The sequence below is a fragment of the Sapajus apella genome, unplaced genomic scaffold (genome assembly GCF_009761245.1).
Source record: "Sapajus apella isolate SASKATOON/1434 unplaced genomic scaffold, GSC_monkey_1.0 scaffold8, whole genome shotgun sequence".
Lineage (NCBI taxonomy): Eukaryota > Metazoa > Chordata > Mammalia > Primates > Cebidae > Sapajus > Sapajus apella.
Genome location: NW_022436948.1, coordinates 7835611 through 7860778, shown reverse-complemented (window position 1 = coordinate 7860778; position 25168 = coordinate 7835611). Strand labels below are relative to the sequence as shown.

The 25168-nt window shown below is 41.7% G+C and overlaps 1 protein-coding gene across 9 annotated transcripts in view; it reads left to right on the top strand.

Moving 5' to 3' along the window:
- KCNJ15 (potassium inwardly rectifying channel subfamily J member 15) overlaps window positions 1-25168 on the top strand; it is a 54304-nt gene that overhangs the window by 5663 nt on the left and 23473 nt on the right. For 4 of the 9 annotated variants that reach the window (XR_004268588.1, XR_004268586.1, XR_004268589.1 and 1 more), the window contains exon 1: window positions 8484-9070. The exons of 2 other annotated variants lie outside the window; for them this stretch is intronic. The gene's annotated coding sequence lies outside the window, so the exon portion shown is untranslated. Of the gene's footprint in view, window positions 1-8483; window positions 9071-25168 lie in introns of those variants that run through there. 3 more of the 9 variants (XM_032276878.1, XM_032276879.1, XM_032276877.1) reach the window with 2 other exon arrangements.

The window sequence follows — 25168 nt, the reverse complement described above, 5'->3', positions numbered from 1 at the left end:
TCAACGACATCAGGATACAATGGTGCTGCATTTTGAACATCTCGTTTAATATATTTCAAATCTATAACTTTGACTTACAGTTCATATTAAAGATAAAGTGCATACAAAAAAAATGGCCCTCTAAACAGTGTTTTAAAAATATGACGTCATAGTGACATTGACATCTCTCTCTCTCTCTCTTTTCAGACTGAGTCTCACTCTGTCACCCAGGCTGGAGTGCAAGTGGTGCAATCTTGGCTCACTGCAACCTCCACCCCCTGGGTTCAAGCGATTCTCCTGCTTTAATCCCCCAAATAACTGGAATTACAGGCACCCGCCACCATGCCTGCCTAATTTTTGTATTTTCGGTAGAGACAGGGTTTCACCTTATTGGCAGGCTGGTCTTGAATTCCTGACCTCAGGTGATCCACTGGCCTCAACCTCCCAAAGTGGCTGGTTGACACTGACATCTTAACGTCACTCCTTATAAAGAGTTGTATATAATGTCACATGATTTTATTCTTGTCAAAAGGAATACTATGATAATCTGATTAAGAAACACTTAGGGTCTTGGTTCCTGGGCCCCATGGACAGAAGAAGGCTGGCTTCTCCTAGGCAGGCCAAAGCTGCTTTGAGGAAGGAAGGGGAAGGGAACGCTCCACTCCATTGTCATCAGGACTCAGCTGCCTGGGATCTGGGGGAGAACACTCAGAGGCTGGCCCTACACTTCTGGTCTCAGGAATTGAGGGCAGTTTTTCTGCTGGTCAGAAGGCAGGAGGGAATGTCCTGAAGCACAATTTGACAGCAAAGTGCTGTCTATCCTGGGAGGTTCTACTGGTGAGCAGAGTCCTCTGAGGGTCCTGGTAACTCTATCTCTGCAAGAAATAAGAAAGTCTGCACTCAAACAGGTTCAGAAAACTTTGAAACTTTCACAGCAATCATTAACATTTTTGAAATCCCAAGAAGTTCTGCACCAGCCTAAGGGAATAATCTCCAGTCCATCAGGCCTGAGCTGGGAACCCTCGGTGGGGTTCCCTCCCCGTTCCTGCATATAGCTGGTTCACTCTGCTTGGCCCCACTTTACAATGGCCTGCTTACTTGTCCCTTTTCCCTGCAGGGCTGCAAACTCTTTGACAATGAAGATTTCACCCAATTATTTCTTTGTGCTTTCAGTGCATGGCCCAAGGTATTCCTCAAGCAGCATGTATTGAATCCACATGCACTGACATGAAAGGCATAATTTTTGTTATAATTACATCTTCACTTTCACCATGAACTCATATCTACCTCGTCCTGCAAATGCACAACAGAGACCTTTTTATCTGAAGTCTTTCAAAAATATGTATATCTGAAAATGACTAACTGGTGCGTTATCTCCCTTGGTGAACAGTACAAAGTGATGGATTGGCTGCTAGAATTGTGTGAGCAGAGTTATTAAGGAGAAGTGAGAAGAAACAGGGACCCCTGTGCTTAAGATATAGTCGTTGTATAAACCCAATAGGGGAAAAGTAGAAAACATGCAGGTTATTTTGGAAAAAAGAAAATGAGGAATCTTGATATAAAACAGAAAAGTAAATACAGAGCCAGCTGGGTTCAGAAGGGGAGAGCATGGGCTGGAAGTTTGCTTCTGAGGAAGAAAACAAGGGGAAAAAATGAAAGGAAGAATATACTGCAATCTTGGGCTAGAAACGGGTGATTTGATCCATGGAGCAGCAAATGCAGAAAACAACAAAATTAGCATCAGTTCAGTCTCCCTCAAATGCTATGTCTAGATCTGGCTTGTGTTAGCATACCTGTGGCAATAAAGGTATTTGGCTCTGAATGTGTTTTAAATTTTAAATTGAAGAGAGTTTTCTAAGATTTTCCTGTTTTAAAGATGAAATATTCTAGGACTAAAACTTGTGAGGGCCACTTTTCTGTGGTTACAATCAAGTGCATTTCATTGCAGCTGGAGTAGCTTATGCCAGTACATGGCATTTCAGAGTCTAGGGCTGCATGAGGATATGTATATTTAAATATGAATTTTATAATTATGGATATTTTAACCTGTCTAGTCCAATATCCTGGGAATGTTCCCTAAATGATATTTTCTGTACAGCACTTTGTTTAGTTTTCAGTGTCTGAAGAAATGGTCTGACTTGTTAGCCCTGAGGTTGGTAGAAATGAATATTTAATGGGTTTTTAAATCAACTCTCACTCAGGTTTTGTATAGTCAGGCTTTAACCCTCAGTGATCTTCACCAAGCACATTTCTTGCCAAGGGCTTGCTCTGCGGGGGGCTGGGTAGTCAGTCTTATGTTGATTTAGAGGATATAAGTGGAGAAGACTTAGTCCTTGATCTCAAGGAGCCTCCAGGCTGCTGCTGGACAGATGTGTGGCTAGGAAGACATGGAAGTCAAGAAATAGCAAAGAAAAACACCCAAAGCACAAGAAATCCTGCAGTGCCCAGAGAATGTGATGACATTGACATGAGAGGCCCTGACAAAGTTCCAGGGAAAGTCAAAGAGGGAAAGATTAGATCCCTCTGGGATGCCTGGTAGAGGCATTGGGGCATTTGAGACATGCCTTGGAGAATGACAGGACTTCCAGGGTCAGGATGGGGAGAAGCCGTGAGAGCAGGAAGATGACCGGATTAACATGCACCAGCAGGAGGGCGTGGGAGGGCGGCAGTGTGCACAGGGGCTGAGCTCACTGCAGGGAAGGAATGGGAGAGTGAGGACCACAGTCAGGACGAAGCTGGCAGCCAACAGCCAACAGTGCTGAGCATTCCTGAAAGGCCAGGCAGGGCTCTAAGTATTTTTTAATTCTCAGGCAGGCAGGCTTTCTTACCAACTCTTTAGAGATGAGGAAAGCAGGGTGCAGAGGTTAAGTAACAGGCTGGGGCCACAGGCTTCAGAGAGGGGTGAAGTTGGCCTTTGAAGCTACATCATCCATCTTGAGAAGCCACACCCTCGAGCCTCTGCTGTGGGAGGTTGGAGTCAAGCAAAGGCACTGAGGAGTCACCGAAGATTTTGGTTTTCTGGGTCCTGAGCTGCACTTTAGAAATGCCAGTCTGGCAGTGATGACCAAGTGACTAATCCTAAGGCTATTCTGAGAGACTGAGTAAAAGCAATGAAGACCTGGACCAGCGTGGTGGCCGTGGGAAGGAGCAGGACAGACACCCGTGCAAGGGCGATTCATCAGGTGGAATCTGGGGCTTGCACTGACTGGATACAGATGTGAAGTTGCTTAAAGAGGGAGAGGTGGGAGAATGAGGATGCCATTGTTACCAACCAAAATATCAGAAGATGTAGCCGGATGTAGGGAGAATAATATGCGTTCAGTTTTGGATGAGTCCATCCTGGACCACTGTCATTCCAGGGGACGTTGGAAACGCAGACGGGATCCCCGAGGAGATTCTGTTGGTGAGCATTGATTCACATCATGAGACTCTGAATGGGCCATAGGGTAACACAGAAGATGCCAAGAGATTACAGATACGATAAAAGAGGATGAGTGCAAGACCTCAGGGAATATAATTACAAAGGATGGAGAAGAACTCCACCACGCTGCAGGAGAATGAACCCTCAGAGAAGCAGAGAGATGACCAATAAGCCAGCCAACCCACTAGTAACCAACAGTAGGAAATTTCTGAGGGAGACACGGTTAATGGCAACACCCTTGACTCATATGTCAGAGAAGGAGAAATGGAGGGAGTTGAAGGGAAGAAACAGTGGAAGAGGAAGGTTTGGTAGCACCCTGCCAACTCAGCCCAGATGAAAAGTGTGAGAGGAACTGAGAGATTAGCATTTGGCTGGCAGCGCAGAGTTCTCAGGGTCCTGGGGGCTGCCTTCAAGCCTGTTAATGGTGAATGTTTCTCATGCTCTTTTTTGCTAAATGTGACAAACCCATTCTCCTCCCTCCTCAAAGTCCTCAAACTGAGTTATTCACTTAGTTAAATCTACCGCGACTTAAGAAGTATATGATTGGCATGGAAAGGGGCTTACATTTGTTCCTGTAGTCACGTAATTACTGAAGACAAGAAGGAAGATTCCAGCAACTCAGGCCCCTTGCGAACAGGTCAAATACCTGGTTTTTACAAGCAACTAGCTTCAGTTTTCTGAGAAGCTCTGAGGAAACTACAAGTCTATTCTTGAATATGTTTATAATAGAAAAGGAAAGATAATGCGGTTATTTGCTAATTGCTGCAATGATTAAAGCAAGGTTTCTCAAGTTCATCCTTTCATGAGACTGGCGGCCTTTTGAACACAAACAGGATCTGACAGAGATAGTAATAACGAAAGTCTGAGAACAAGGAAGCAACGCCAGTTTTGTTCGGTTGCCGCTGACTTCGAATCTACGTACAGTTTAAAGACTCTTTGGCTGGGACTATCTTCTGGTATTTCCGTGCTATACTGTGATTAAGCGAAACTTCAGCAAAAAAAGAAAATGTTGCATTATAGTAGTTTTGAAAGTTATATAGGTGGATTTTTAAAATATATACAGCCTAAATTTTCTTAGCAAAAGTCAACTGAATAACACACAGTTTGGAAACATTTGGATAAGAGAAAACAAATATCTGATAAAAGTACTTGAAATTTGAAAGAAAAAAAAAGATGGGAGCAGAGTGAGAAAAAGCCCCTGACAGGTAATGGTGGAAACATGACAAAGAGAAGGTCATTCTAATGAGAGAGGCAGCCTGCTCTCATGGAGAGAGACTTTGGGCTTTGAAATCGGACCTTCCTGGATATGAATTCCAGGTGTGCAGACTGCTAGACACGATACTCTTGGGAAAGGTGCACTAAGGTTCTGCGCTTCCGTTTCTTAGCACATTAAGAGGCATACGGGAAACAGAGGTTGGCTACTTCTCTCTCCACTCCATGTTGCCACCCTCCCACTGATTCCCCACCCTCCTTCTTCCCCGGGACCATGCTGAGCGCAAGGCTTGTCCCTAAGGCAGCTGGAAAAGGAAAGGTTGACTTGGAGGTAGAAGCCCTGGACTGGAGTCCCCACCTTAGGCTGAGTGATCCTCCACAAGTGATTCAATTTCTTAGTTTCTCACCTGCAAAATTCCTCCCACAGGACAACAAGGAAGTTAAATGAGATGATTTTCTTTGTGAAAGTATTGTAGAAAGTACTTCTGTCTTCTATCTTACGAATCAACAGGGAACCAGCATTCTTAAAATGACCAAAATGATTCCTAATTTCCTTCCTAAGGAGCTGATTCCCCTTTCCCTTTTCATGCAGTTCTTCTTTTCCTAAAAAAAAAAAAAAAAAAAAAAAAATTACTTTATAAAGAAAGCCTGGATTCCAGAGCCAGAGTCTATCCTTTAGAAACTTTCAAGCATTTTTTTTTTAATTATAGAAGGCATTATACCCCATAGCCACTCAAACTTTCATAAACAAGAGTTGCAATGTGAAAAAACTCACCTGCTGGGTTTGCCTCTATGAGCAACTATTGTTTTCAATACAAACTGAATCAGAAATTGTCCTTGTATTTGTTTTATTTCTGGAGTTTCTTCTTTCTTTTCTGTTAAAAATACCTAGAAGCATGAAAAAAGTAACTATCTCCTATGTTTTATAAGGAGAAAAAGGTGATAAAGAAAAAGAAAATGAACTTGGCACGCAAGTGAGTCTTGCTCTGGAATTTGGGTGGGTCTAGGAAAAAGCACAGACCTCAGTGGAAAACATATATGGGTGTGTGGGAAATCCCTGTAAACTATAAACTGACTACACAGTGCTTGAGCTGGTGTGGAGAGAAACCACAGTGCTGTCTGAAACCAGGGAGGAGGGGACAGGGAGTAAGTTTTGCACCAAAACAGTACAAAGTGTCCCTGGGAGTCAGGACTGCTGGTAATTCTCAGCAGGCTTAACTGGATCTATTGAAAGTGGCCATGGTAAAGCCCCACTGTTGCACCCTGGGACTCTCTGTGGGATGACCCTAACTGTATCATCCAGGAACCCCATGGCCTGACTCTGCTTCACCCACACTTCTTCCCAGCACTCCCCAACAAGGTTCCTCTTCAATTGCTCCTGTATGCTTCCCCACTTCATTGCTATTGCCTGTGCACTTCCATTTCCTAGAAAGCATTCTTTCCCTTTTCTATCGGAATCTCATTCTCTACCCTCAAAGCCCTTTAAGGCCTGTCGAGACTCAGCTTTCCCTTCCCCATGGGGCCTAGCCTCTTCTACCCTTTCTAAATGTTTTCTTCTCCAGGCTGAACAAAACCTAGCATGTCTCTGTGCTGCTAAGGACTAATCAGATGCTGTGTCCTGATTCATTTGGTGTTGGTGCCTCCTACATCTCCAATCAGATTAGCCCCTGGAGGGCTGAGAGCACGCTGGACTCAGCTGAGCTAGAATCAGCTCACCTTTGCACCTGAGCTGAGTGCCTGCAGCTCCGCATTTGTGATCCTAGCCTAATGCAGCATGAACTTTATTATCTCTCTTTTTACAAATGACGAAACTGAAGATCAGGGAGACAGTGTCCTTTGTCCAAAGTCACCAGCCCAGTTACCTTTCAGAAGGCATCTCACTCCATCTTCAGGATGACCCCAGTAGGTAGATTTTCAGGCTTTAACTCTTCCTGTAGGTTATAACCTGAGATCTGAGATTCGAACCCAAGTCCGTCTGGCTCCTAACCTGTACCTTTCCCACTATATCATATTGCCCCCATCACCAAAATGCTGAACATAAATTTGAACGTGGAATCATATCAAATGAACTTATGGTCATCCCATTTTGTCAAAACTAAGAGAACACGACAAAAATCGGCAAATTTTACCAGAGCAGTGTGTTTATGGCAAGACCAAGGCAAAACTTTATTCCTCATTCTTTGTTTTATAGTAATAGGCTGAAAAGGCCCATATGCGTATTCATATTTAAGGAAGTATGTAACTGTTTTACCTTGGTCAATGTAAAATTCCCTGTATGTTGCATGCATCATCAGGATGCAGCAGGTATGTGTACAGCCTCATGTCTCCAACAGCCAAAGGCATTTCTGAGTGGCCACATCACTCTGACCTGGGGAAGCCGAGTCCGTCTAGACATTGGGAAGCCCAGGCCAGCAGTGTTTCTGCTAAATGGACCTTTCCAAATCCTCTCTGAAACAAAACCAGATTGGGCATCTTCAAGAAAAGATCCTCTTGTAAAGTTGGTGTAGCTGCTTCGAGTATAGTCAGTCTCTCTGTGCTTTTCTTTAAATTTTCCTTCACAGAAAGCTAAAACTTAAAGAGGTTTCAGAGAAATGAGTCTGACCCCATCTCCCAGTATCATTGAAGAAACTGAGGCTTGGAGGGGCTGGGTCACTTGCTTGAGGTTTTGTAGCTCCTAGAAGAGCTTTTTCTCCAAATTTGGCCTAGAAGTCCTCACCAGGCCTCCTCCTATCTTAGGTGGAAACTAAACAGGAAAAGATGAAGCCGAACTCAGGAAGAAGCAACATAATTAAACTGGTTTCTCATTTGGCCACAGGGTCAGAGGAGTGAGTAGAAAGAAACTAAAAATCAGTTAAACACTTGCAGTTTTAAAAAGGCATGCGATTTCTGCTTTTCCTAAGCTGTTGAAATGTGTTTATAGGTCCTTCCTGGAGCTTTCTCATTGCTAATGTGCTCCTATAAAAAGAATTCCTGGAGACTGAGCTGGGTGGTATTTGAGTATACAGCTAGTGCTCGACTTACGACCACGGTCGGCACTGCAGACCGATCATAACAAGATTTGGTCGTAAGTTGAGTAGGCTATATGTACAGTTGAAATGGTGCAGTCGGAGATGGTAGTGCTGCCGGAAGCTGGTCCACACTGTCGTACGCCCAGCCGGTCAACGTTTGCGCTGCCAGGTGCAGAGCAGTCGTGGCTAGCGATTGTGGTCGTAAAGTCGAATGGTCGTAAGTTGCATAGGTCGTAAATCGATCAATACCTGTACTTCTCAATGGAAAGCAATGAGCTTGTGTGCTACACTGCTTAGGCCACATGGTCTCCCAGACCTGGGCTGCCAGATTGTGGCCATTATTGTTCCATGCAGATCATGCCCATCCCATGCAGAAGGCCACTCTAGGAACACATTTGCACAGGGAAGAAAACGCCTTTAGAAATTCATATGGTGCTTGTCTAAACTGAAGGCACCGGAAGCTGCCAGCATGCTCCCATTTGTTTCTAATAATTTCTCCACCCTGAGGCTGCTTTAAAAACAAACAGTAAAAACCTGCGACCCAGCACCACAATTGAGAAAGAACGCATGGGACTGACATTTTTAAGAATTACTGGCCAGGTGTGATGGCTTATGCCTATAATCCCAGCACTTTGGAAGGCTGAGGCGGGTGGATCACCTGAGATCAACAGTTGGAGACAAGCGTGGCTGACATGGTGAAACCCCGTTTCTACTAAAAATACAAACAACAACAAAAAAAGGCCAGGTGTGTTGGCAGGTGCCTGTAATTCCAGCTACTCAGGAGGCTTAGGCAGGAGAATCACTTGAATCCAGGAGGCAGAGGTTGCGGTGAGCCAAGATTGCACCACTGCACTCCGGCTTGGGCAACAAGAGCAAAACCCCGTCTCAAAATTTAAAAAAAAAAAAAAAAAAGAATTACTAAAGTGTGAGACTTGCCCAGATTATTTTTCCAAGGATCCAGAGCCCTTTAGAGAGAATTCAAGAGGGAGAATTTCTGGTGACTTCTACCACCTCTGAAGAATTAAAAAACACACTTATGCTGCTTTCCAGGCCTCTGTGGTAGTTAGTTCTGCTTGGCAGTTTTTGTTGTTAAATTGCTTTTAAAAAACCTGGAGCTCTATCAGATATAAATACCTTGTGATGCCAAAGGACTGTCTTTCACCCATAAAAACTGAAGCCATGTGCCAGAAGCCCTCGTGGCCAAAGGGCTCTCTCCTTGGACACGGATGAGGGCTACTGGGCGGTGGGACTGAGGCTGTGCCTGGATGCCCAGCTTCTGCAGCCAGAGGTGGAGAGTTGCTCCTGCCTGCTGGCTCAGCCAGCACAGGAGCACGTAGCCTGCAGGCTTGGGTTGCACACAGGCTTCCCCCTGCAGAGTCAGGCCCCTTCAGCACTTCCCCAGATCTCTGGAATCTTCAGCTGAGATTGGGCTCCAGCACCTGGACTCAAGGTAAGGCCCCTTCGGGTGCTTCTAGCTGATCAATCAGGGTAGTGCAAAGGAAGAAAATGTTGAGATTTCTGGAAGATTCAATCAGAGTGATTCACCTTAACCTCAGGCATGATTTTCCCCCATTATCCACTCTTTTAGATTTCAATTTGTATAAATCTTACTGATCTGCAGAAGACTTCTGCTTCTGAAACTACCCGTGCTTAACAATGATTGTGCCCTACTCTATGAGACTGCAAATAAAAATATATTAACCTTGGCAGAAAATCAGCTGATTAATACTTATACCTGACACTGTAAAGACTGGAACCTCAATTTATCTGCATAAACAGAGGCTTTGGGTATAAAACTAAAATGTAGTCGGTTATGCCAAAGACTGCTTTCAATAGGAAGGCACCAAACATACTTTTGAAAATAATAAAATAGTCATTTAAATTAAATATACAAATAAATAACTTTCAGAGCTAGTACTGAGTTTTAAGCCTTAAAGACCTTGATTTCAGTGACAAGGTATATAACAAATGCAGCTGTTAGAAAAAGGACACATACTGAGGTTTGTTTCTTTCAAGATTATACATAGTATTATTCAAAAGTCTTATTGTATATGAAAAGTAACAAGATTTTTACAATACGAAACAGTAGCAGCTAGCTGATACCCTGCTTACCTTTACAAATTGTCTAGTTGGTCACATTTTACCTTAATTTTTCAGGATCTAACCAAGGCCTGGTTAACTCTTACTGGCAATTTTTGAAAAGGATGAAAGAGGTCCTACATATAGTCCTCTAAATTAATCTTAGTGCAGGAAGACAAGTCATATTTGCATAACTTTATTTTGTATCCCTAGCTACTGTCATCCTAGTATTTGAAAAGCTCCTTTTCTCCCAATGTTCACAAAATCATTTTCCAAACTTGCAAATATTAAAACCTATTCATGTCTAATACTTTCCTGCTTGGTCTATTTCCATGTTCTGTCAATGACCTATCAATTACCCTATTTAACTACCCATGTCACTTGAAATTTCTCCCACCAGAATTTAGGTTGCATATTTTCACAGGGCAATTTATTTTAAAATCAGAATGGTCCATAAAACTAACAGCTCTGTGTGCACAGACCTAAAAGATTTGTACATCTGCATTTTTGAACATCAATAGTTAAACAATCAACGTAAATGTTAAAGAAGTAAATTAACTTTCAGAATTTCACATGTGCTCTACCATTCACCATTGACCATGCTGGAAGAGGACTTTGAGGTCATTTCGTCCAACCCTCTCATTTTACAGATGAGGAAAACAGGACTAATTGATAGCTAGCGATACTAAATTATAACTCTTCTAAAACTAGATAGCAGAGTGAGTAGGCTTCTTAATGTGCTCAATTACTGTATGAATTCCACGAGCTGATGAGCGTGCTGTGACCTTGAGCATTTACATTCTGTGGTTTTCAAATGTTTATGTTTCTAATGTGGTATTTGTAAACCCCGGGCCCCAATAACCTTTACCACGGAGGCTTTGCCAATCCCAACTCTGGGCAGCCCACCTCTTCCCTTCTCAGCCTGTGCTTCCAGCTGTTCCACATGGGCAAAGTCACGTTAGGGGTAAGCAAAGACTTGAACTAGTGTTCATGTTTAAAAAACTCACAGGGACCTGCCTGCTGGCTGAATCCTTTCTTCATTTCTTGTTGCCTCTCCTACATGTGACTCAAAAGCTAGCCAAGTTGGTTACACATCCTTCACCTTATTCCTGTTACACCTAAGTGTCATACCTTCATTCCCTTTACTAAGATCACACTTCTCCAATTTCTATTCTCCTCTACTCCTCAATAAATAGGAAAATGCTGTCTGTAGAAATGCACATGGAAGAGCTGGGCATGGTGGCTCATGCCTGTAATCCCAGCACTTTGGGAGGCTGAGGCAGGTGAATCACCTGAGGTTGGGAGTTCGAGACCAGCCTGACCAACAGAGAAACTCTGTCTCTACTAAAAATACAAAAATTAGCTGGGCGTGGTGGCACATACCTGTAATCCCAGCTACTTGGGAGGCTGAGGCAGGAGAATCACTTGAATCTTGGAGGCAGGGGTTATGGTGAGCCGAGATAGTGCCATTGCAGTCCAGCCTGGGCAACAAGAGTGAATCACACTCCATCTCAAAAACAAAAACAAAAACAAATCCACGTGGAACTCATGCACACATTTTCTATAACTTGTCTTTCTTCCACTTCCCCACAACTAGAATATAAGCTTCATGGGAGCAAATGCCTTGTCTGCACGATTATATCCCTTGTGTCTAGTAGAGTCAAAGATAGGTAGGTGATGGGTAAATACATGCGCAATAAATATATCCTTTCATCTTTCCTTCCTGTCTTAGGGAAGCCGATGTCCCTTCCCTTTCTGTCTTGCCCCCCCAATAACATCAGTGCTTCTTTGTCCCTCTTCCAATATTTAACCTCTGAATCACATCCCCTTTCTTGAAATCTTGCCATCTTAATTGTCTTCTTTTATGAATTTACATAGGTGTCCAGCCATCTGGCTGCCCTTTCTCCAGCTCTTTTGCTGGATAATCCTGCCCTCTTCCATACAGGCAATCTCTAAGATTGCCCCTTTGGTTGCTTTCTTCTCTTGGTATTTTTCTTTTTTTGCAGTTCTCATTGACTCCTATCTGGTCAACTTTTACTTCTAGGTACTATGATTATTTAATCACCACCTCTATCCCAAATTTAATTCCTAGAGATGGACATGCTTGGAGCCAACCTCACCATGTCACCTTCAATACCCTCTGCTTTTCATCCGAATCTTCTTTTCCATCCAGGCAGCAAACTCCAGAGGCCTTTCCACTCCTGTTCAACCCTCGCTACTTCACACTTAATAGGCGTGTGAATTTTACCTGGTGGCAAACCAATGTGAGTTCATGTATTACTTAGACAAATTCAACAGCCTCCTAAATGATCTCCTTATAGCTACTCTCCTCCCTCCCTGTCTTGCTAGATAAGCCTGGCTTCTTTTTTCCTGCTGAAAGATTAAATATTTCAGTTTAAAATTCATTGCCAGCATAGTTCCCAACATAGCCTCATACTAATTTCTACTCGGGAGGCTGAGGGATGAGAATAGCTTGAACCCGGGAGGCGGCGGTTGCAGCAAGCCAAAATCATGCCACTGCACTCCAGCCTGGGCAACAGAGAAAAACTCTATCTCAAAAGACAAACAAACAAAAATAAACAAAAACAAATGGGGAACGTTTTTAAAAAGAGCAGAGGCTCCTTTTTTAAAAAAGCAAATCTCAGGCTTTTACTCATATCCCCACCCCCACCAAAATATTTTGATTTGATTGTCCTGTGTCAGAGCCAAGGCATTAGTTTATTTTAAAATCCCCTGGGTGAGTTTCATAGGCAGCCACAGTTGAAAATTGCTGATAATTGATAAACCCTATGGTCCAATCAGTTGGGAATACTTGAAACATATTTTGCCCCCCTACAGTTTTGCCTGGGTAATTCCCCTTGCCTGCAACCTTCTTTCTCCAATTTTTTTTTCCTACAGAAAACACATGATAATTTCTTTGATTCTTCCAGTTAGAAGGAATCAGTCCTCCTCCTGGAAATCCTTAATACTACTTAATATATCACATTCATTCATGTGATCCAGGCAGACCCTGTGTTAGATATGGACAATATGGAGAGAAAGAAGACAAGGTCCTTGTCTTTAGGCAGCTGACAGTCTTGCCAGCTCACTGGCTACACATGAACCAGTGAGTATCAACTTTTATGGTAGAAGTGTCCATGGGATACTGTTTTGGCATGAAGGAGTCTATTCCGCTTGGTATAATAACAATTTGTGTGTGTGTCATCTCTTCTATCAAATGGCAAACTTTTGAGGGCTGAGATCATGCATGTCTCACCTTCAGGTATTTCAAAGACCACAATAGAATAAAATGTTTGCTGAATAAATGAGTGAATGAATGATGTTTTGGTAATTAGAAGTCACTGGGGAATAACAGCAGCTCTTAGGAAATAGTACCAGAGTTCCATGCTTGGGGTAGGGATGGAGGTGTCCCACTGGAATTCATAGACCCATGTATAATTTTCAGTACTAAATTATGTGTGTTTTACAATATCTCTCAATCACGCATTCTGTGGTTTACTTAAAACGGTAATAGGAATATCATGCTAGAAACTAGGTCTTGTACTCATGAACAAAAAAAAGGAAACAGCAGACATTGGGGTCTGCCTGAGGGTGGAGGGTGGAAGGAGGGAGGAGCAGAAAAGAGAACTACTGGGCACCGGGCTTAATACCTGGGTGATGAAATAACGCGTACAACAAACCCCCGTGACACAGGTTTAACTATGTAGCAAACCTTCATACCCCTTTTTAGGTACCCCCGAACCTAAAATAAAAGTTTAAAAAATTAGATTTTAGAATATATTCAAAGAGTAGAATATTACTTTTCAACTAAAAAAAAATCTGAATTCGTATTTTTAAAATATTTTTTAAAACTTTAAGTTTGATCAAGCATTTACATTCTAGAACAAAAGCAAAAGCAAAAGCGATATGCATTCTAGATTTATCAACTTTGCACACATATTTTAGGAAGATTTTGAGAGATTTTAAAATAATATCTAAAAATGACCATTTAATTTTAGTAAAAAGAGACTCCCAGTTTCTTGCCAACTACTCTGGTCTGAGAGTGTTTAGATTAAAAAAATATGTGTGTTAAATTATCAAAGGAAAATCAATAAATCAATAGTAGCACCAAAAAAGAAAAACAAAAAGAAATTAGTTCTGTTTCTCATGACTAGGAAGTCGACAGTGGTCTTTCCAATTAAGACTCAGCACCTTTGATTTTTGTGAGCATATCCTAGAGATCAAGCATGAGTGTTTGATGACTGATGGGGAGAATTGAGGGGGATTAGGAGAGACACTTGATCTTGCCATGATTCTCAAGTTAAATCCTTGGGCCTCTTAAAGATGTTGTTGATAAAGCTGCTAAAATGGTCACCAGATAAATACAAACAAGTAGGACCCACAGTAATTTCCAGGCTCATTTTGTGCATGTCCATTAGGGGAGAGGCAAATTAAATGAATGAGAAGCTGATGTTTATGTGAAGGTGATTACTCTCCTCCAGTGGAAATTCAACCCTACAAGTAACTGCAGATATAATTAATCATCACTAAGAAGCAAACCACTCTCAGAGAGAAAAGCCGTATCTGAACTTCCATGTGCTCTTGGAGGATACTGGTGATTAACAGCATAAGAGTCATCCACCAAGTGATCTGCAAGGGTGAGTGCCGCTTCCAAGAGGCTCTGAGTCAGAACAGATAAAAGGAAGTGCTTCTTAGCCTAGAGGATTTCAACATTGTCAAAACTCATTTCCCACAGAGATAGAACAATGTGTACTATAAATCACTCCCAAAAAGCAATTTAGAACACTACACAGGAAGTGATGAATGCATGCAGAGCACTTACATGTTTTGGGTTTTTGACATTCATTCATTCTTTAATTTATAGATTATTAATCCATCGATTAAGCCATATGACTCATTTATAGTCACAGGCATTAAAACTTTGCCAGAGCATCTACCATGTGCTGGCACCTGTGCTACTGAGGGCAGAAAGGTGGATGTGGCCCAGCCCCTGCCCTCAAAGAACTTCCAGGAAACACTGACTTTACAAGTATGGTACCATCTGCATCTCGCATCAGTAAACAGCTGTGTGTACTGTAGGGGATTAAGACACAATGACTTTCCCTCCGTTTCATTCATCACTACAACAAATGTGTAGGAGCTTGCTTTTTGAGACCCAGCGATGCTTTTCTGTAACTGGAAGAATCCAAGTTCCCTTTGCTTCCATGATGCATTCAGCAGACATTAAGGCCCTGCTAGAACCTGGGCATTGGCATGTCTGAGATGAGATATGGCAGTTTGCATTCCGGTAGGAGGTGGTAGGGTATGATGAATCAAGACCTGGCCTTTGAGTACAGACCACAATCTAAACACCGGCACCAATACTAACTAGTTGTGTGACCCTAGGCAAATGCTTTAACTTATCTAGCCTGCATTGACTAATTTTTATCAGGGTTTTACTAGCATTACTCTGAAGTTTGGAGTTATACATGCAGGAGCTGCCAACACAGCACTAGTTACATATTCGTTCTCAACTAATGGCAGTTGTTGGTTTAATAATTATTATAATTAGATATACACAAGCAAAACAGATATAACTAGTACACTGAGATAAATATTCCAGGAGACAGAAGCATAGATGAGCATGTAGAGAAAGCCCCGAACCCATGGGAACAGGTGGAGAAAGTACTCTGTTACTGTTAGCACCACAGAATCTTTGATGACCAGATATGGTCAAAATCTTGGTTTCCAGCTATGTTTCCCATAAAGGGAGTTTCCAGATATAAGCCAAATGCTAAAAAAAAAAAAAAAATTAATTGCTGACTACAGGACCTGTATGGTGATTTATAAACTGTGTTTTTTTAAGGAATGAAGTCATGCAGTGACCTTGAACTTTCTCCCCATCAGTAAAGGTGTAAGTCCAGCAAGCTCCTCAGAGGCTCCTATCTCAATAGTCACGTGAGAGAAGCCAGCCTGAATTAAGTCCCATGGCATTCACTGTTGGAATGAATTACCTTCTCTTGTATGCATCTATCATGTTGCTTGCTGTGACTGTCCATGGGAGAAATGAGAAAACAGTCAATCAAACCATTTTCTGGGTTCAGTCCTGTGTTGTCCAAATGAGGAGCAGTGGCTGCAAAAGGCTGTTTACTATGCAGAGTGTGAGCTTTCACCTCCAGCTTCAGCCTCACCTGGGGGCTGGTTAGAAATGCAAATTCTCAGACCTAGCCCAGACCCTCTGAATAATCATTTGTATTTAAATGAGACCTCAGGGAATTCATACGCAAGTTTAATCAGCATTGGTGTAAAACAACGGATTCAAAAATTAGTCTCTTGCAGCACACACAAGGATACTTAGGGACAGACATGCACAACATATAGACTTTTCATCCTGTTCTAACATACTGCATACATTTTATATTTTTTTCAACTTTTATTTTAGGTATGGGGTATATGTGCAGCTTTACTACAATGAGAATATTGCATGATGCTGAGGTTTGGTGTATAAATCCTGTAACACAGGTAGTGAGCATAGTACCTGACAGGTAGTTTTTAAAACCACCCCACAGCCCTCTAGTAGTCTGCAGTGTCTACTGTTCCCACATTTATCTTCATGTGTGCTCAATGTTTAGCTCCTACTATTATAAGTAAGAACATGTGGTATTTGATTTTCTGTTACTGAATTAAGTTGCTTAGGATAATGGCTTCCAGCTTCATCCATGTTGCTGTAAAGAACATAGTTTGATTCTTTCTTATGGCTGCATAGTATTCTGTGGTGCATTTTCTTTATCCATTCTACATTTATGGGCACCTGGGTTGATTCCATGTCTTTGCTGTGGTGCACAGTGCAGAGGCGAACATACGAATGCATGTGTCTTTTGGTAGAATGATGTATTTTCCTTTGGGAATATACCCAGTCATGGGGTTGCTGGGTCAAATGACAGCTGTTTTAAGTTCTTTTAGAAATCTCCAGGCTGCTTTCCACAGTGGCTGGACTAATTTAATTTCCATCAACAATGTAGAAACTTTCCCTTTCTTTGCAGCCTTGGACAGCATCTATTTTTTGACTTTTTAGTGGTAGCCATTTTGACTGGTGTGAGATGGTATCTCTTTGTGGTTTTGTTACACATTTCTCTAATGATTAGCGATGCTGGGCATTTTTTCATGTTTGTGGGAAGTTTGTATGTCTTCTTTTGAGAAGTGTCTGCCATGTCCTTTGGCCGTTTTTTTTTTTTTTTAATGGAATGATGTGTTTTTTGCTTGTTGACTTATTCAAGTTCCCCATGGATTCATTTTCAAATATGCATAATATATAAACATTTAAAAGGATAAAGTGAAAGCTACATTTGAATAATTCCATCATTTTGTCACTGTCCCTGCTTGGGCTACTGGTATACCTCACATTGGAGACACCTGGTATAAGGAAGCAAACAGAACCAAAAGGAGTCTTAGGACCATTTGTCTGTGATGGTCAGTGTACTGGGGAAAATGAAACACACAGAGGAAATAATTTGTTGAGTGAAATTGCATATGCTTCTGTATGTCCATAATTTTTATCAGTTTTGTCATTTTGAGAAATGTACAACTAATTTCCTCTTTACGATAGAACATTGTGGCATATTCTGTGGGCTGTGAATCAGAATAGGAAGACAAAGTCTATGTTTCTAATTCAATTGTTCAAATCAGTGAAGCATCAATGTGCCTAGCTGTGGACTGGATTCCTCTCTGGGATTCCTCTCTGACCTAGAACGTTGGGCATGATATCTTTAGGCAAGTGATGCTGCTTGCTAACTCAGACTCTGAGTCCTCTTGAATGGCATCTCTGCCTACACAGTACCTCTCTCAAACATTAAGTTCCTGCCATATGCCAGGCCTTGTGTTTGCCACTCAGGATGAACTACTTAGCCGAGTATGGGGAAAGGTGAGCTTCAAGACTGATCATTACAGCAGCACAGTAAGTATTATAAGGTGCGGACAATGAGAAGGCAGAAGAGAGGAGCAAGATGAACTTTACCTGTATGCTACAGGAGATGGCATTTGAGTGGCGCCTCATGGGATATGTAGTCTACCAGGCACAGGGCAAAGAACAAATATGGACTAAAGGGACCTGCCTGAGCAATGGTATCGGGCAGGAAATCTGCTTTATCAGCAGTATTTCTGGGTGAAGTGCAAACTCTTCTAATTCAGTCAATGAAAGGAAACCTTAAGATGACATAAAATAATAGTCCTAAACTCTTACTGAAAACTAGGTTCTTGCATTTGTGCAATAGAAATATCTCTGAGAGTACATAATTTCATAAGGTTTGGCCACGACAGTGTGTGGAAACTTTCTTTGCATAATATAACACAGTAAGTACTTCTCATTTACAGTAAAACCTGGAATGCCTGTGCTAGGGAAATTGAATTTTCAGGTTAGCTGCATAAAAATGGAAAATCTGATTGAAAACCCTTCCTAATTTTGTTTTCCTTTAGAGAGGTAACTGCTATTAACATTTTAGAGTTGTTTATTTTGATCTTACCTAGAGAGAGAAACAGAGAGATTACACTGTATATTTTGCTGTATTAATTGCCTTTTAAAAAACATATTTAGCGTTTTGTCATGATTTTTAAACACTGCATAATATTTCAGCCCATACGTGTTTCATAAATTTAAAACCAGTTCTATATTGTTGGTGACCCAGGTTGCTTCTGATGTTTTAATATCATAACAAATATGGAGAACACTCTTGTACATAATCCTATCATACATTTCCTATTAATTCTTAGAAGCAGACTTACTGAGTCAAGCAGCCTAACATAAATAGTGTAAAACTTTGAGTATACATTGCCAAATTGCTGCCTCCCTCAAAAAAGTTATGCCAATTACTCTATGAGACACCATACATGAAGCTCTTCATTTCTGCAAACTTGTCAATGTGGCATGTTGACGTGTCTTTTAAAATTTTTGGTAATTTGATAAGTGAAAAGTGAATCTCTGGTGCCTTTTTGTTTCTTGGACTGGTGGTTCCTCAGTCTCCTTTGTCCGTACCTCTGACTCTGCCTGGTCTTGAGGCTGTCCGGGCTCGGTCTGGGTTGCTGCTCCCACATTCTACTGTCTAAGGGGGAAGCTCCTGCACTTTCATGGTTCAAATTCCACTTTGTCAGTTTCTGTGCTAAAGGCATCCCTCCTGTCCAGGCCTCTCTGTTGAATGCCAGGCCCATCTGCACAGACCCAAGCACTTACCTCTCTTTAGATGTCTTCAGGCAGCCTCCAGTGCACACCTTCAAACCTGCTCCCCGGAGATGAGATTCTGTTTCTCCATCAGGAGAGTGAGCTCCATGCTGGTATAATACCAAAACACTCGATCTGAGTGTTGCATGACATGTGCCTAATGTTAAAATGACAGGGGAAGATCCAGTGTCCTCTGAATCAGTAAGATAGCCTCTACCCATGCCAACACACCTCGTTTCCATGTCAGGAAGCCTGGAGTCATTGGTGAGACCTTGCCCTCTCCCTGCCTTGACTTCTTAACATCCACCTGTTGGAGATACCTGTTGACCCCGTCTGAGAGCTGTCACCCAGAGCTCCTGGCTAGTAGCTCTCAAGCTGCTACCACCGCCCTTGTCCATACATCAGTAATTTCAACTCAGATTACTAAAAGTGCCAATTAAACAGACTCTCGGCATCTATGTTTGACTCTTTCCAATCCATTCTCCATGCTGTGTTTAACATGATCACTTTCAAAAGCAAGTCTGATCCTTTCTTTTTCTTGAATAAAACCCCGAGATGCTCCTTGTGTTCCTCGGGTGGGGATGACAGTCCTCAAGGAGCCCACAAAGCCGTGAATGATGTGGCTCTGCCCTCACTCCTACCTGACCCTGCTCCCTGCTCCCTGCTCCCCGCTCCCCTAATCCATATCCTCCTCGCTTTCTGGAAGGTGCCAAGCTCCATGCTCCAACTCCAGACTCGGACGTGTCGTATACCTCATGTGCTGGTATCTTATCCCTCCTTGACTTTCCCCCCAGTTCTTCCCAGAAATGTCTTTAAATCACTCGCCTAATGACCTATTTAGTGCCTCTCTTCCCCATTCTCCTGCAAACTACCCAAGAGCGAGGAGCGAGTCACTCTTACGGCTTCATCAGCAGCACCCTGTGCCATGCTTAACACCTAGCTGGTGTTCAACAAATTCTTGCCACACAAGCCAATAAACAAATGTTACAGTGTGGAAATATCTTTTCACCTTTTAAACATTTTCTGAATTATGTTTCTACAAACATTGCCCACTTAGGAGGCTAAAGGCTCTTGTCGATTTGTGAAAACTTTATAGGAACCCTCTGCTGTTCACCTGTGGTAAATGTGATTTATTTTGATAAGTTGTATTTTGTGTTTCATTCGTGGTATTCATGTGATGATAACAGCACTTGTATAATGATTAGTATTGGCAGGCAAAGTTTTATGGTGCTTTATTTGTTTTTGCTTCACACGACCCTGTGAGGCATAGAAATTATCACCATTGACATTCTGTACATGAGGAAACCAAGTCTCGAAGGGGTTAAGAAAGTTGTCCAAAGTCACATAGCTGATGTTAACAGAAGCAGGATTCTGTGCTCTTAATCTTTACACTATACTGCCTCTGAAGAATTGTTTAATTTTTTTGAAGTACAGAAGAGATAATGTTCAACCTGACTTTTGAAGGACAGATGGGAGTTAACCAAGAAAGGGAGAAAATGAAGAACCTTCAGGAAGAAATCACATGTGCCAGACGTGGGCTGGGAGGGCACCCAGCTGCTCAGGAAGGGGCAAGTATACACCCAGGCTCTGTCCTGAGGCAAATAAAGCCGGAGAGGGAGGGAGAACAAGGGCTTAAGAGTCTTTTTGGTTTTCCAAGGTGTTCAGGATTTGTCTTGTCAGCAGTGGGAGCTACCAAAGGATTTATGAAAGGGAGTATTGTCTCAATTAGTACTGTAGATGAGCAAGCTTTCTCTTTCCTGGTAAGGGTTATGATGAAACCATGGCAATATAAAGTTGCATGTGACTGAGTGGCATATTAGCTGTAAAAATCCACCTTCCTACTTCTGAGAAGTGCTACAGAAAGGCCATGAAGACCAAGCATTATGTATGTATCTGAGCTGTTTTCTGTTATTTCCCCCTCTGTTTTTGTGTCAGAAGAAACTATACCATTACTTCCAGAGTGGAAGATGTTGAATTGTCTCCTCATTGGTCTTACTTTTCTGATGACGTGAGCACCAATGTAATGTTCATTACTAACGTTAGTGCCTGCAAGAATATCCTATTGGAAAGGGGATTGGCTGTGATTTTGTTAAGTGTCCAGCCAATTTTTATAAAAGACACAGTATCAGAGATGGCTGTTAAAAATGTCAAGAGATTGTCTATGGGGAAAAAAAATCAAAGAAGATTCTATAGGTTGGTGTGGTTATATTACCAGAATTACTGGTGATATCTATAGCATTTAGGAACTTCACCCACAGTCAGATTTAATCCCAGGTCCACGGAGCCTAGAGAATATATGAGTAGAACTCAGGAGAGTCCATGATCTCAGATGAGGAGAAAAGAACAGCAGTTTATTTTAAATAGCCTCTAACTACAATTTGTGTTGAGTGTACCTGAGTAGCTGCAGCTGTGACTTTGTCATAGTGGAAATCACAGGCATTTCAACATCGCATTCCAGTCACTTCAGATATCTTGAAATAACATTGCTGCTCACCACACCTTCAAAACATTAGCTCTGATTTAATGTTTGGAAAAGTATAATTTTGTCTTTTCAGTACTGTAATACGTACATTTTAATAGCATTGGTGTCTTCTGTAATCTTTGTGACTTTATCTGTTGTAACACTTTATTTGAAGAAGGCAGGCATGTGTCTCACTAGTCCATCAAAAAGGACCATAACAGAAAATGTCAAGGACTTCTGAGCTAATATCTTAAAAATGAGACAAACTTCCTAGATTTTCTTATATCTCTGATAAGCCATGCGTGGAAAGGCTGCACCCCCATCCCTCAATGGTTAGATTTGTTTTCAGAGTTTTTAGTACTGGCAAAATCTGGATTGCTTTTCTTCTTCTAAGAAGAATGTCTTTATTTTAACCCTGTCTTTAAGTTTCTTGGCCTTAGGAATGACTCTTGATCATAAGTTTGCTCTTCCCTGGGGATGCCAGATTTGGCAGATTTAGCAAATACAAAGTTAGGACCACTCTGTACTATGTATATCTATAGAAACATATATATAGATAGTACATATATATCTCTGAATTTCAAATAAACAATGAATAATTTTAGTATAAGCATATAGCAAATATTGCATGTGACAGATTCATACTAAATTATTTGCTGTCCATCATAAATTCAGATTTAACTGGGAATCTTGTATTTTATTTGGCAACTCTAAAAACATCAAATTTGAGCCAATCGTCTTCCTGCTAATTACAGATGGTTAGATCTTTTTTCCTTACACTGTTTAGTGATGGAAATTAGTTAACTGCCAAGTGTCTTAATTTTTGATTGAATGTGAAGATATTTAGAAGTTTGAAATTTCTTATTATCACTCAGTGATCATGGAGTCCGTTTTCAACTTCGGGACAAGGAAACAACGGAGAAATACGACCAGTCTTTAAAATGAATTTTGGTATTAACTGTGTTCCACTGAGATACGGTTACTGTATCAGAGAAATGTGGTCAAAATGTAGACTCACAGTCAGACTGAAGTTCAAAACTTTTTAACGCATCCCATTGTTAAATAACTTGGTTTCAAATCAAGCACAAGTAGTAATTTCCATAGCCTGGGATGAGATTCACGATAATAACTAATATGAATGCCAATGAAGATAAGAACTTTACCTTTGCATGCAGGTGAATTACATCAAAACCCATTAATCATCAATTTATGGAGACTGACAACTCCACATTTATTTCAAATAAAAGAAAATGTAGTCAGCATCAGGCCAGAAAACAAGCCAGCCTGAAATTGGTACCAATATTTATAATGTGCTTTCTGTGTTTCTATGCCTTCATCACAGTGCAAAGTATTATCAATGTTAAGCAAAGAAAGACAAATGTGAGTGGTAAAAAGTGGCACACTCAACATCTTAGAGAGATTTATTCAGGGGAAAATCAATTTGGAAGAATTGCAAATTATATAAAGAGGCGGCATAAAAAGGCATGATCCAGTCTCAAGCACCTTCTCGTGTCACACAGAAGCAGGAATTAAGAAGCGAGCTTTGCTGCTTACTCCCCACATGTCCTCTCCTGTGAATGCTCCAACCATGTCCACTTGGAGTGTTCATTAAATACAACACGTTAAGCTGGGCATGGTGGTGTGTGCCTGTAATCCCAGCACTTTAGGAGGCCAAGGTGAGCAGATCACTGAGGCCAGGAGTTCAAGACCAGCCTGGCCAACATAGTGAAACCCCATCTCTACTGAAAATACAAAAATTAGCCGGGTGTGGTGGTGCATGCCTGTTATCCCATCTACTCAGGAGACTGAGGCACAAGAATCACTTGAACTCGGGAGGCAGAGGTTGCAGTTAGCCGAGATCGCACTATTGTACTCTCCAGCCTGGGCCACAGAGTAAGACTGTCTCAAACACAAACACACACACACTCACACACCAGATTAAGTAAAATACTTGTTTCTCTACCAGTACTGTCTGCAAAAACAGAAGCCTTCCACTCTGACTTATGCCAGTTGCAGTCAGACAAAGCCAAATGCTGTGCATCTCCTTCTCCTTAACCAAATGGTACTGTTTTGAGGCATCTTCTTTTCTGTGTTAGGTTTGGACTAATCCAGAAAAAAATAGTCAGTGACGTTCCATGAGCCTGTTGAAGAAATCTCTTTACTAAAGAGAAAATTGGGGCCGGGCACGGTGGCTCACACCTGTAGTCCCAGCACTCTGGGAGGCCAATGTGGGCGGATCACGAGGTCGAGAGATCAAGACCATCCTGGCCAACATGGTGAAACCCCATCTCTACTAAAAATACAAAATGTAGCTGGGTGTGGTAGTATGTGCCTGTAATCCCAGCTACTTGGGAGCCTGAGGAAGGAGGCAGAGGTTGCAGGGAGCTGAGATCGTACCACTGCACTCCAGCAGCCTGGGCTACAAAGAGAGACTCCCTGTCAAAAAAAAAAAAAAAAAAAAAAAACGAGAGAGAGAGAAAATGGAGGGCAGTGCATTACGGAGGCTGACACAGTACAATTCGCCTCCTCACCCCCTCCCTACGCACTTCCAGACATCAATGTTCCTGTTTTGCCAGTCATCTCACAACAATGCATGTCCAAGCCACACTGTGATTAGAGGGAGAATATGCTTATTACCCAAGTTCTTCGCATGTTGGAGCAGGGAGAGGCCCGGGGTGGTAAACCACAGGAAATTTCCATTTGCCCTCCGCTGTGGCACTCTCACTCTATAGGAAAGTTAGCTGTTATTAAGTAATAATGTTCAGCTGAGGTTGGTCACTCATAACAACAGACAGATGTGTAATGTTTTATTTGGGTTAGCCAGCTCTCTCACAAATAAAGGGCCTGAAATCAAACTGTCTTTATGAAAATATTCAGCAAATGATACCTCTGGCTTATTCCAGTGCTCAGATTCTTTGCCACGGAAAATGGAATATGAGTTCCCTGTTGAGCCCGGTGTCTGTTTAAACTTGTCTTTGTCAAGTGGAGAAAGGTTGATGTTCTATGAGATTTTAAAAAAGAGTTTTTAAAGAATCCACATCGAGGAGTAAAGAGAACAACAATGCAAACCACATTTCGAGATGGAAAAGAATTTTTTTTAGTCCTTATGGAATTCCAAACAATAATAATGGAATGGAAACACAGGAAAAAGCTGCATATCTGACCGCAGAGGCAAATTGCATTATTAGATGCTTACAGGCAATGCAAATATGGATTGGTCTGTAAAGAAACACTTATTGCTTTTCTAATGTATAGTGGGGTGAGGGGGGACTTCTCCAATTCACCAAGGCATCACTAGCAAATTCCAGCTACCGAATTGCTTGGGGAAATTGAATTCTTTGGAAGACAGGTTCTTAGGAACTGCACCCCCAGAAATTCTGGTTCAGTAGCTCAGGTGTGGAGCATGAGAGCCTGCATTCCTGATGATGGGGCTGCTGTGGTTGGATGAGGAGAAAGGGGTCACACTATTCTATGCCACCCCATCTTCAGGAGCCAGCGAGGTGGATAACTTATCTCAACATATAGTATGACCATGAAGAGAGATACCTACCCATAAAATGGACTAAGAGTCACAAAAGCTTGTTTCTAGCTCTAACCTTGTTACTGGCTCAGTAACCTTGAACAAAGTACTCAAAACTTTTTGATATTTTTATCTCCCCAGATATAAAGTGAAGAGTTCAGACAAGATCAGCACTCCTCAAAGTGTTCTCAAATAAAGGCTAAGCACACACACACATACATACAGACATATGTATATATAGTTACAGTGAAACAGGTTTTATAACTGTAGGATTTCTCAGAAACTATAATAAATGTAC